Source organism: Varroa jacobsoni, unplaced genomic scaffold (assembly GCF_002532875.2).
Source record: "Varroa jacobsoni isolate VJ856 unplaced genomic scaffold, vjacob_1.0 scaffold_651, whole genome shotgun sequence".
NCBI lineage: Eukaryota > Metazoa > Arthropoda > Arachnida > Mesostigmata > Varroidae > Varroa > Varroa jacobsoni.
Window position 1 is genome coordinate 85,509 of NW_019213553.1, and position 12,098 is coordinate 97,606.

A 12,098-nucleotide genomic window follows, 5' to 3' on the forward strand; every position below is an offset into this window, starting at 1 on the left:
CTATACACTTCAATCAACTCTAGGAACGATACTTATGAAATCTATGAGTATACAAATATAGAGCCAAGATCAACGCATATTGTTTAATGATAAGCATTACAGGGACATTGTCGTGACAACTGACACGTAAATCGTCCCAAAATTATAGGCATGGTAGCTGTTTACCAAGTGGCTCTGTTAAGGCTTTGTCATACCAACCAGGGATTACAGGCATCTGGTCGGTTGGAACACTTGTTCCAACTGAAGCCAGGCTTGAACTAAGTGATTTTTACAGACCTCTTATTTAAAGAAGAACATGGTTCTAAACATTGCTACGTGAGGCTTGGATCGGATAAAGATCTTTACGAGCGGTGGTACGATTGTTTTCTGCTTCTAATGAACACATGAAAGGTCTCACATAAACCATAAATAAATAGAAAAGAATGTAATGGCCGCTTTTTCTCTGCCGTAATTTTATGTTTTCCTTTTATCTATTATTGAAGGTAATTCTTAGAAAGATAGTCGGAACGAGTAACCCTCTTCCTACATTATGATGCACTGGACTCCTTGTGACGAAAATATCACGGCAGATTGTTTAATATCATGTAGGAAAGTCGTCATAAAATGTAATTACAGTTGATAAGTATTTCTTAATGGCTCATTTACAAGCGTCTTCAGCACTGTTCTGCAAATGTTGTCGTACCAGGGTGTCATAAAACAAGGCGTTCTTTTCGCATTTGCATTAATAGGAATATCAACAATACTTTTTAATAGAAAAATTTACATACTAGGTATGTCTTCTCATAGCAAACGCCGCTTACAAAGCAATGCATTGATAAATTGGTACTCAAATTCAATTGGACAACATAGACCATTTTTTTTAGACACGACACGAACTACGCATCGAAGCGTTCAGAAACAGTAAAGAAGTCATATAACTTAGATTGGTCTACGGGCTTAACGGCGCGAGCCACCTTTACCCTTTCAGACGTTGAAAAATCAGATATTTTGCATGTTTTAGAAAAATATTATCCGGAACCTAAGACGATAGGCATTCTCGTAGGCGGGCTAGCCTTCTGTAGGAAATGAGCTGCGTCTACGCCCGGATTAGCCCTTAAACCACGATGAATCATTGAACTTAGCAGGCAAACACGACACCCGTTGCGCTATCACCGAAATTGAACGACCACATGTTAAACAACGCGAACAGTGGAACGTAACTTCTCCATCACTGCCTCTTAAGTAAAGTTATGAAGTAATTCTAACATTATATAGATAGTTCGAACGATAACATAATGTTGTTCCACTGAGCATTTTTGACTAGCGGCGACTATAAGAGTGATCTATTCTGCCGGAAGTAGAGCCGCTGGGAACTCTTGGGACTACCATAGTCTGGCTATAATGGGACAGTCACATTACATCAACGTAACGGGAGGGAAGCTCCTGGTCCGCTTCGAGGACAGAGATTGTCACAAGATATTATACTTCACTGCATATATTGGGCATGAACGATTCTTAAATAATACTAACTAATGAAATGAAGATGAATGGATGGTCCTTCAACAGGCTCGCCGAGTGCAGCATGTTAGTCACGGTCGTCTGCTAGTAATAAATATAACGACATTCACACTTAGCAAACAGAGCTAAACGTCAAGCAAAAATTCAATCTAATTGCAATACATTCAATTACTATATTGTTGTTATTGATCTCTCGCAATTGAGCTGTTCGATCGAGCAGCGGTATTATTAACGTAATGGACGTTTACTTACCGTGACAATTCGAAAGTAGCTAGAAAGTTCGAGAGCTTGCAGTAGAGTCATGTGCGTCACGAATATTCGATCGACTCGAGCGTGGCAAGCGTTAGGTACAAAAATGTTTCGTTCTATTTGTCAGAGGCAACGCTGATAACAACTGCGATGGGTTACAACCCGCCTATCACCACGATGGCATCTAGGGTAGCAGTGTAGTATTCTACTACGACATTTCAATGAATGTTAGAAATATTGTCAAGGTCCTATGATCGTCACTGCATATGACCATTCTGTATTTTTAAAGTGTACCAACCAATTCTGTGGTAGCGAATTCGACCATTAAAGTCACTTATGGTTTTACATAGACAGAGCTGGTGGTTCTGGCAGAACTTAACGATGGATCGATAACAGTTGAACGTTCCTTTTATTATATGACAATATATATATATATATGGAATAGTTTAGCGTTCAAGCAAGGAGATTTCTACCACTAATAAACTGCTAACATGGGCGTGGACGACTCGGCGAACACGTGCGAAAAGGGCAAAGTTACTAACATTACATAGACAGTAGATGGCCTGCCTCCAGGTGCATTAAACGCATGCACTATTTATTTGTGGTCTGAGCTCCATAACGGATGGGTGTCGAGGTTTGTTGGATCATACGCTGGCTTTTGTAGTCGATTTGAGTTAAATTTGGGTTTCATGTACTGTGGTAATATAATTCATAGATTGATCAATCATTCGATTCAATTTAGGCAACGTTAGCAGAACGTATAAAACGAGATAGACGTTCACGTTGCCGAATTTTGATGTCGTGTTGTCCGTAGCGGTCATCTAGTTCATTAGCAGATCGCCAAATTTTAGCGCTCGATCGTCACATCTTCGGGATCATCAATTCAGCAATGATTACTGGTGACTGTATATATTTTCATGCATTTCAACGTTAGCCCCCGTGTCCTTAAGGCTTGCGGTATATTGCATAATCGTTTTCTGCATTAATAACATGACAGGCCTTTGTGATGTCTGAAATAGACAGCCATAAACTGTTAAAACCTGCTTATACGTTTCATTCTTATAGTCGCACATTGTCAAAAAGCTGTCACCAAACATTTAAACAACAGTTCAAACAACAGAAACAAAAGTTCTCACTTCAGTTCGCACTTTGAATGGAAAAACATAGGGTGTCACTCAACGTGCTCGCGCATCGGCACGATTTATGCCTTGAATATTTCGAAGTAGGGTCCAGCTGAAGCAGCTACAGCGGTCGTGAATGAAGATTTACATAACAACCTTGCTTTAATTTGCGCAGCACTTTACAGGAGAGGAACACTAAGAACACTACAAGGCCACACTACTGCCCTTTCTGGTTCAGCGTATCATGTTGGCAGGGAAAACTGCTTAATGAGAAAGCCCACTTCGTTGTTGAAACGAGCCAGATTCGTTTTCAATAACAACGGGCAATAATGTGGTCTAATCCGACGCCCGAGCAAAAAGGGACGTTTAAATACTGCTAAAAGCGCCACATCACGCCTTTCGCCCTCTCAACGAATTTATCGGCATACAATTTCTAGCTTATTACAAGATACAATTGAAAAATGCATTCCTCTTCCCGATAGGTTACACAGTTTACGCTGAGATTTTCTGCTAGTGTTTTACCTAAACGTCGCAAGTGACGGCTCAACAGCAAATAACAACCAGTTTTGTACAAACGTTTGGTTTTGCATTAGAAATATATAACTGTCACATCTGTTAGTGTTTAACTCCTACTTGCAGTCATTGCGTCAAAGAACTTAACCGATGAGCGACAAATCAGTCAGTCAGCGGGACTTTTTTTCCAGCTTATCATGGGGCAATCACTTACTTCGAATATGATAACCTTGTTTTGCGTATATATATCTGCGATAGCGGGCGATCTTACGGACAGAAGCAGGGTAAGAATTCAGCGTTTCGGCTTTGGCAGCTCAATCTACCTGAAGTCGAAAAAAGCGGGCTCCGCTTTCGAGTTCACTGCAGGCGTAGTATTTATGAGGCATCACGCACACAATTTGCCACGCTAATAATAACTCCAGTAAATTCAGGGTGCATATGCGACGTCGTACAGCTGTAGAATTGAGGAAAACGAGCTTTTCGTACCGTGGCCGCCCTCAACCTCGGCCTATTTGACTGACAAAGGAAAAACCACGCGTTAAAAAAGGAACACGATACAACACATAGCGAGCAACGCTACAAGTATCGCGCATGAAACGAGCGTATCTGATACAAGCTACAGCTAGCAGCGGTGCGGCCGATTGTTGGGTGAATAAAAAAAAAACGCGTTTACATTACGGTAAAAGGCAAAAGTCGTTTTGTTTCCCTTTTCTTTGAAAGGTGGATAGAGATCGGATGGTCTCGAATGTGGGAAGAAACAAATAAATTATTGTTAGAGGTCTGATGACCCCCAAATCTGTTTTCATAATTAAACGATATTTTAACTAGAATAAAGGTGTCTGTTCATAAGCTGTGAATCAACGTTAATTTACGATATATTAGCGCTACTGCTTTGTTTCTCTCATTGTCGAATGAATGAATGTCTTAGCGAAATCGTCGCGAAGGTGATACTTGTTAACGATCAATGTTGTAATAGGACTTCTAGTCTAAGTGGTTAGGAAGCGCTTCCCAGGCAGGTTGCTTTAAAGCGTTTCTCAAAATGATTATTATAGCGGAACAGGTTGATCTGTGAATGTATAAGATTTGGACGAGAGCCCACTTTATAAGGCCAGCTTTCCAAGGCCAGCTTTCCAATACAACAAAAGTATTCAGTGTTCATATATTGAAAAGCCATCCATGCAAGCACTTCTATAAAATCGGCTCCCTTAGTAATTCTTCTCTAAGCGCCTTTTTCCAGTATGTGCGATGTAAACGCAGACTTTCTATAAATGCATGAAAACGACAAGGGAAACTATAGATATATATCTAACGAGCTTTAAAACTGCTATGTTTCGGAAGCCGAGACCTGTTTTCGAGGCACCGCAATGAGCAGTGGAAATCATTCGGGAATCCATTTCAGTATGAGTAATCGAACAGCTTGATAACGTTAAGAAGTCGTTGTCACTGAACTTCAATGATCGTTGACGGACTCAGCGGGTCTGCGTAGTGCACGGACATATTCGCCTACGAGATAGTTCGCTGCAACCTTTGCCATCGTAAACATTGCGAGCTACTGTTACAATATTTCTATTATCTTATGTGTGCTTATGCTGGAAAAATTATTGTGACCGAAGGTAAAAAATAAAGACACATAACGTTCGATGTATCCGCTGGTTGCAGATTCACAAAAATATCTCAAATGATCTGACACATACAAACAAATAGATATTTTCATAAATTAACGATGCAGCTTTTTTTTTATGTAATAGTTCACGGTCCGGGCCGTTTTTCTAAAAGCTAACATCTGAAGCGATGTTAAAATTTTCAGCAGTGCAATAGTGCCCGGTAAGTTCTTCTCATAAGATGCACATCCCTAAATCAGTAGCCAAAAATTAAACGAATCCCTTATTCAAACAATCGCATACAAGCCCATAAACAATTATAGGATGAGCTAGTTAACAGGTTATTGTAACACCTAGTTGCAGCAATACTTGACTTAGTTAAACACCACAGTAAGCCTAGTTCTGCTTTTTCAATCGATAGTTTTGAGCCTTATCTACTGCGTTAATGTCGAATGCTGACCTTGAATAGGGTGCAAGCGAAACTATCACGACTAAACAGACTCGCACCTTTCAAAAGCCGCGCCAGACTCATTCTTACCCCACTCCCCCATCACTCTTGGTTGGCAAGGCTATCATCAGTGCTAGCGCTAATGCACTTCGATGTATCACAGCGCACTCAATTACTGTAGCAAATCTTTTGATGTTCCATTTCGTCTAGCCAAAACTGTTGACTAATTACGTGGTTGGCTCGCCGGCGTAGCATGTAGGAGCAAAGTGTCAAGTATTGGCCTGCCATTGTTACTGCTGCAGCTGCTCTCGCTTCTTCCTATCGTTATCGGCTGTCTATGTCGCTACCGCTTGTCTTGCTGTTCCAGACAAGGGCGCTTCCTCTGACTTGCCGTACAAATATCAACTACGAGATGTACGGATGGCAGTGGCAGTTGTTGCCATTGCTCTCCGACCGATAGATGCTCCTCTAGCAAGAGCAACAACAATTGAGCGGCCCATTCGTTGGCAGTGTTTACATCAATGACAGGCTGATTTTGATGTTGACGTTGGCCCAACGTAATCGCTTTGATGGTAATAATTCGACGAAGTACGCTGACGGCCAGGGGCAGTAGCAATGATAATAAGTGAGGGACTGCCCAAGATTAGGAGCATTTAAAACGAGATTTTCAAGGGAAAAAACAAGAAGAGTTTTAGACCTTGATGAAATGACTGGATAACGATGAAACGAGCCCCATCTCTAGCTCAGTCGTCAGTATTAGTCTTTGCAAAGCACGGGGCAGCAAATATAGCTAGATGTGACTGGAAACGCAAAACGTTCGAGAGGCGCGTAGTGGACTAATATTAAAGGAACGACCCTTCTGATCGGCTTCGTCAAACGTATACATCGAACACTAGCAGTAAATTCGACAAGAATGATATTCTACTGGATGCGCACTACTATAGTAAGCAACCGTTAGAAATTGACGTTCTATGGGTCTCTGCAAAATGAAAATAACCCAACACAGTCCATCTTCTGTATTCGTCTGTGTAAGCTTGTATCGAAACTCAACCAGTATAATCATGAGTGGACTTCAACGAAAATACTATCTTACTTTACGCTATACACTTACCTGGTAGACTAGAATCTTTACCACTATATTTTAAAACTGATATGCGCGTTGGTCAAAGTGAAATAGAAATCTCAAATTTGGCCATGTATGCTTGTAGATTAGATAAATATTTATGTTCAGAGTAAAAATATTTCAAATGTCATCGTCAACAAAACAGCAGGAAACGGTTGTAGAACTTGAAGAAACAAAAGTGCTATTCTCTTTATTTGACATATGTATACACATGTGTGTTCTGCTTTTTTCGCCTATAATTTTCTAATAAATAGCTAGTAGAAGCTTCACTAGGCGTGCGTGTTATCGCCTTTCCTGCCACTTAGCCCAACAAAAAACCGATAAAATTTACCGCGCCCTTAGGTGCATATGTTTTTCGAGTTCAGTGAATAAACACGTCATCGCTACATCACTACAAGGAAGTATCTGTCACAAAACATTTCTACCGCGTAAAATCATGCCCGTCAAACGAACGGTTCATATTTAATCAAAAATTTACACTTTTGCCAACCATGAAAAACTTTTACCCCAGTCAAATAAAAGTATTTTGATTACAGCCACAACCTCCCTAGTTAATGGCCTATACTAGTGTTAAAGGACAAGCAGCATTATTACCTTATCGAGATTTGAGATTTAATAGATAATTGTCGATATAGTATCATAGATCTCATCAAATTGATCCAAACCTATCCAGACTACACTGTTATGTTTGGAATAGTTGGGAAAGTTAAAACGGATAAAATCGCTGTGCGAACTTCGTAAGTTATGTTGAAACAATACCTACGATGAATGCAGCAGCGAGAGGCCTACAACCGCTTCGTAGAAGAAACCAAGCATATAGCAGAGTTCAGTCCTATATGGAAGTTGTTCTCAAGGTTGCTATAGTAAGATCGAAATTTAGCAAAATCAATATAGATATTTCAATTTTGAAAATAGAATACAGCAAATATGTATTCCTTTAACTTAAATATCGTTACTTTGTCACAGAACTTTGTGTCCTGTGCATGTATATTGTCACTAGGTGGTACAGGTGGGGGGTCTAAATCGGTGGGCGGCACCCGGATACTTTTAAATCGGGAACCAATGTATTAATTGTCATTCGGTTTTATTTACTAAGTAGATTAATATTGAATAAGACTAAAAAAAAAAAAGCCATTGAGCCAAATACGCAGAGAATGTTTAAATGAGTGACATTGTTTGCCTCTGTTTACCGGAAGAACAATCCCCCGATAGATCTGTCGCAGACGTTAACGACGCTATCGCGACACGCCATCGTTGAACCCTCAGCGATGTCAAAACAAGCCTGTAGTAGAATAGGAAGATAAACGCATTCCCGAACCTACACTTGTGCCTCCTTTTCGTTGCTGGCAATTCGTAGCATGTTTGTTGAGCACCAAATGTTCCAAGTGTGGGATCGTCATTTTGTCATTCACAAACTTTCTTGAGAAGTGTAGCACATGCATAACTGTTGTCGAGTCCATCTTTAAACGACTCGCCTTTGATATGTATAATAGTTCGAAGTCTTTTCTTTTCCCTGATTTCTCTGTACCACAACCTGCTTACTATATCATAATCGTTACGTTTTAAAAGGCACCCTCAATCATCAGCCTACGCCACAGTTCAGCAACTAAACAATGGTGAAGTTCTGGCGGAGGAGGCTCGGCTTAGTGATAAATCCTTTCATACTATAAGAGATATATGGTTCATGTACCTGTGCTTCTATCAGAAGAAAACATACAATTGTTCACCTGTATTTTCTACCTTGTCATTAACTATCCGAGTAAACGATTTAGCAGACGTAGTCTTGACGAAGAGGCAATTAGCAGTTAGGTGTTCTGTCACTTATTGTATTGAGTCAGAATATTTCTACAGACAAACTGATGTGTGATTTTTTATGAAACTATTTATTCTGTGCTTCGCGCAAACGAAAACGTTATTAGTAGTAGAGTCCGCTTGGTAATCCTACCCCTTCCCATTTTTATAGTTACCTCTATATCCTAGACCCGTAATCTCTCACACGTCCTTTCTCTACTTGTCTTAGAGAGAATAGATTTATTTTGGCTCGCTCGCAGCCTTAGCAAAGTTGCTTATGCCTGGAACGACGTAGCCGACTATACAGTTACATGTATTCGATTTAAAATCTCTAAAGTAAATATTTCCATACGAACCAAACAGTCCAGCACTTACTTCATACAATTTCCCCGTAAGATCAGTCAATACGGCCGTCGAATAACGACTACATCTCAATTTTGAAGCAAATACACAGATGTGCATGCCTCCAATAATGAACCAATCTACATAGGCAACCATGTATCACTACTAAATATTCCGAATGCACCTACTCTTGTCTGACATTGGCGTTTCCGCCTCACCTAACCTCCCTTAACCTTTCCTGTCATCCCGTTCGTTCTTTCAATCTATCGCTCTTTCGAGTACTCTGCGAGTCGGCCGAAGACGCAGCTGCTGCAGCGATCATCTCTAACAAGTACGTCCGTACACGGTTATCCGCGGCCGCTGAAAGCGAAGTAAGCTTTGCATGCGTGATCTTCCCTGATCGCGATAATGATCAATACTCATTCCCTGCGGTAGCCTGGAAGGGTTGAGGCACCCCAGTCAATGGATGCGAATGACTTCTATCAGTAGCCAGATGTGTGATTTGGAATGTAAATTTTGAGCTAAAGCTAACCTCAAGAGGGAGACGAGGAGTAGCGTTAGAACCCGCTGCCAGTTTCGTATTGTAGTGCGACCAGAGTAAATTACCTGTCGTCGACAGTATGCACATTAGATATTATATCTGATCGCAATGAAGCCTATTGTTCGATGATGAGAAAAACAACGATCTCTGCAAGTCGCCTATTAACGCGGATGCAAGCTGGGAGAAGGACTGTGGACACTAGCTGAGGTTGGAAAATCAATAGAGTAAATAAACGGCTCGTTTTTTTTATAGGTGATCACGTAGCACCAACATAGAGTTCATTCACGGTGCTCAATTAATAATGACCGACATGGAGCGCAAAGGCGAACTCGTTTTCAACGCTGGCTAATTAGGGCCACTATGAGATTAAGGACTACAAACTACAAAGAGATACTGGAGAAAGTAGGGCAAACTCATTAAGTTCATTGATGACAGTGCTTCTAGACTTATCCGGACAAACGGATGAAAAGCGAATAAGTAATTGTACGGCGTCAATACTTGCTTTAATACTGTCAGACAAGGAAGTCGCTTGATGTGAGTATGTACGGCCGAAACGTTACGACAAAGCAACAGGAAGAACAACTCAGAAATAGTGGCTATTCGTTCGAGACACTATCGCAGGTAGAATTTTTACTTCAGACCACTTTCTTAATATACATATATAAATAGCGATTGGCTAATTGTACTGGGTACAATTCCCAGATGCCGTGGGGAGTCCTTTTTCAGTTACAGTGTAGCTACCATACATATCTCAGTCTCTTCGTGCCGATGAAGCTTTTGGGCTTATTATATGACTTATTGAGATCTTGAATTTCTCTAGTGCTACGCAGTTTTCCAATACACATAATTTGCTTTCTAAGTCACCAATTAAATTGACAGAGGCAAAAAATGGATGGCTGAAAAACCTATCTTTTAACAGGTAGATCTGCCGCGTGTTGGAATACAGCAGATACAGCAATTCCTCGAAGTTCGCACGTAAATTTTTATTTAGTAGATAACTAACTTATTCGTAAAATTACACTTTGGCATCGCTTATATTTTAGGAGGTAAAAAAAGTCGATGCCGGCACGACTTCAAAAGAGCCATGTTCTCCATTGGTTGCGCATCCAAATCGTTTAGGATTGTTGGAATCCGTGGGTTGAATCCTTGGAAGGAAGGATGTAGGAAAGAACATACAGAATCGTTGTGGGAGTAGGTTTCGTGAGCAACAAGTAGTTGTGAATATAAAAGGAGTTTTGCCTACCGCACAAAGAAACTCGATTATGTAGGCAGTAAATGTAATTTGCATCTACTTTACCTACTGGCACGTATAGGGACTTTTTGTTAAATCTCTTTATCTACTGTCCGAAATTTCTTACATTTATGAGGCCTCGACGTCGAAACTTTTGTGTTACTTTTTTTGATCACTTTTATTTCACTATTTAGCCCGAATTTATGAAATGCAACATTATCAACGGATAGTACGGCAGATTTCGAAGCCAGGAGCCCACATTAAGTTTGGATATATCGGCAATGTCGAACCATCAAGTTGTGATGGCCTAACAGGCACTCATACAAACAACTAGGCTTACAGCATACTGTGCCTTGACGCCTTCAACTCATCTTCGCGGCTGATATATGTGTGGATTCTCAAAGTCAAGCCCTTTTTAAGGTGTGTAGGCGTGGCTTCTATTATATTCCGCCTGCAGAAAGCTCGACACACAACGTGTAAAGATACTAGGGGATATAAGAAAGTTATCCCTGCAATAAGCGCTGGATGGGCCTGAGTTAAGCGTCCAATAGGAAGGAGTAGAGAGAAATGGCAAAAGTGAAAGGAAGGGCAAATAGGAGCAAATTTCTTCTGTTTCCTTTTCGTCCCTTGAGAGCAGACGCCGTGAGCAGCAAACCTATCCATTTCTCGTCGTTCCTTAGCCGCTCACAGTTCTTTTTTCGCCGTAGCTGTTTTTAATGCTACTGACAAAAAATGCTACGGCCACAAAACGTCTCTTTAACTTGCTTTCTTACAACAAGCGCGTTGTGCTTTTGTCACTGCCTGGGTCCTTTTCAGTTATCGGCATTAACAACCTACCGGGTGCCTGACTTGGCCTTCTCACGCTTCACTCCTCCAAACGGAGGCTAGGATGCGTATTTATGGGGTCTAGTGGCATTCGCTTGCTACTTGTATCCGGTCAGCTGACTTCGGGCACCACTGCACTTACAGAAGCAGCACCAGTAGGAGATACGGATATAGTTTAGAATAACTCAGAAACTCAAGCACTTCCGCTCCTACATGACACCTATAGTCTAATATCAACCATCACTAGGTAGCGAAGTTGGCTGTGTATTGATAGTGGAGACAAAATGAGACTAGCTTCCTGAACGTGGCGCAGAACCTAGGTACGAGACCTGGAGGCGGAAAGTGAGATACTCCTTATTATTACCGACAATATTACCGAAGCGAGTCGTTTTTGGTGATGCACGTGTGCATATCGCAATTCTGAAGTTATCTATTTTCGCATCTGTCAAACAAAGTCTACTTCACAGAAAAACACGGTTCAAGTTCTAGTATACATGTTGTTTTTTGAACGTCCCCGAAACACTTGAGTAAAGATTTAATGTAGTTTTTTTTTTCCACAATCACAACAGTATTCGAGATAGTATACATAGCTAGTCAATCTGGCGAATTCATCAAAGATGTGAAGTCCGAAATATCTGAGTCTGGCTCCAAGGACACAGTGACCAAAATGAAAAAAACTTGTACAAAAATCATTCTCAAAAGACTTTCCAGATTGCCTATGCCCTATTAATCCAATCAGCTCATAGGCAGACCTGCAAATAACTGCTAAGCACAATTTCTGACGGCTCCTTCTGCAGCCTTTTATACAGATATGTA

General features: G+C 40.8%; 1 long non-coding RNA gene across 1 annotated transcript; it reads right to left on the reverse strand.

Annotated features, from left to right (window-relative positions):
* Positions 1-2,136: 2,136 nt before the first annotated feature.
* LOC147753217 (uncharacterized) lies at positions 2,137-3,232 on the reverse strand. Its single transcript, XR_015311888.1, has 2 exons — positions 2,883-3,232; positions 2,137-2,756 (listed from the first exon to the last, which is right to left on the reverse strand). It is a non-coding gene; the product is annotated as an uncharacterized LOC147753217 (long non-coding RNA).
* Between the last annotated feature and the right edge of the window lie 8,866 nt (positions 3,233-12,098).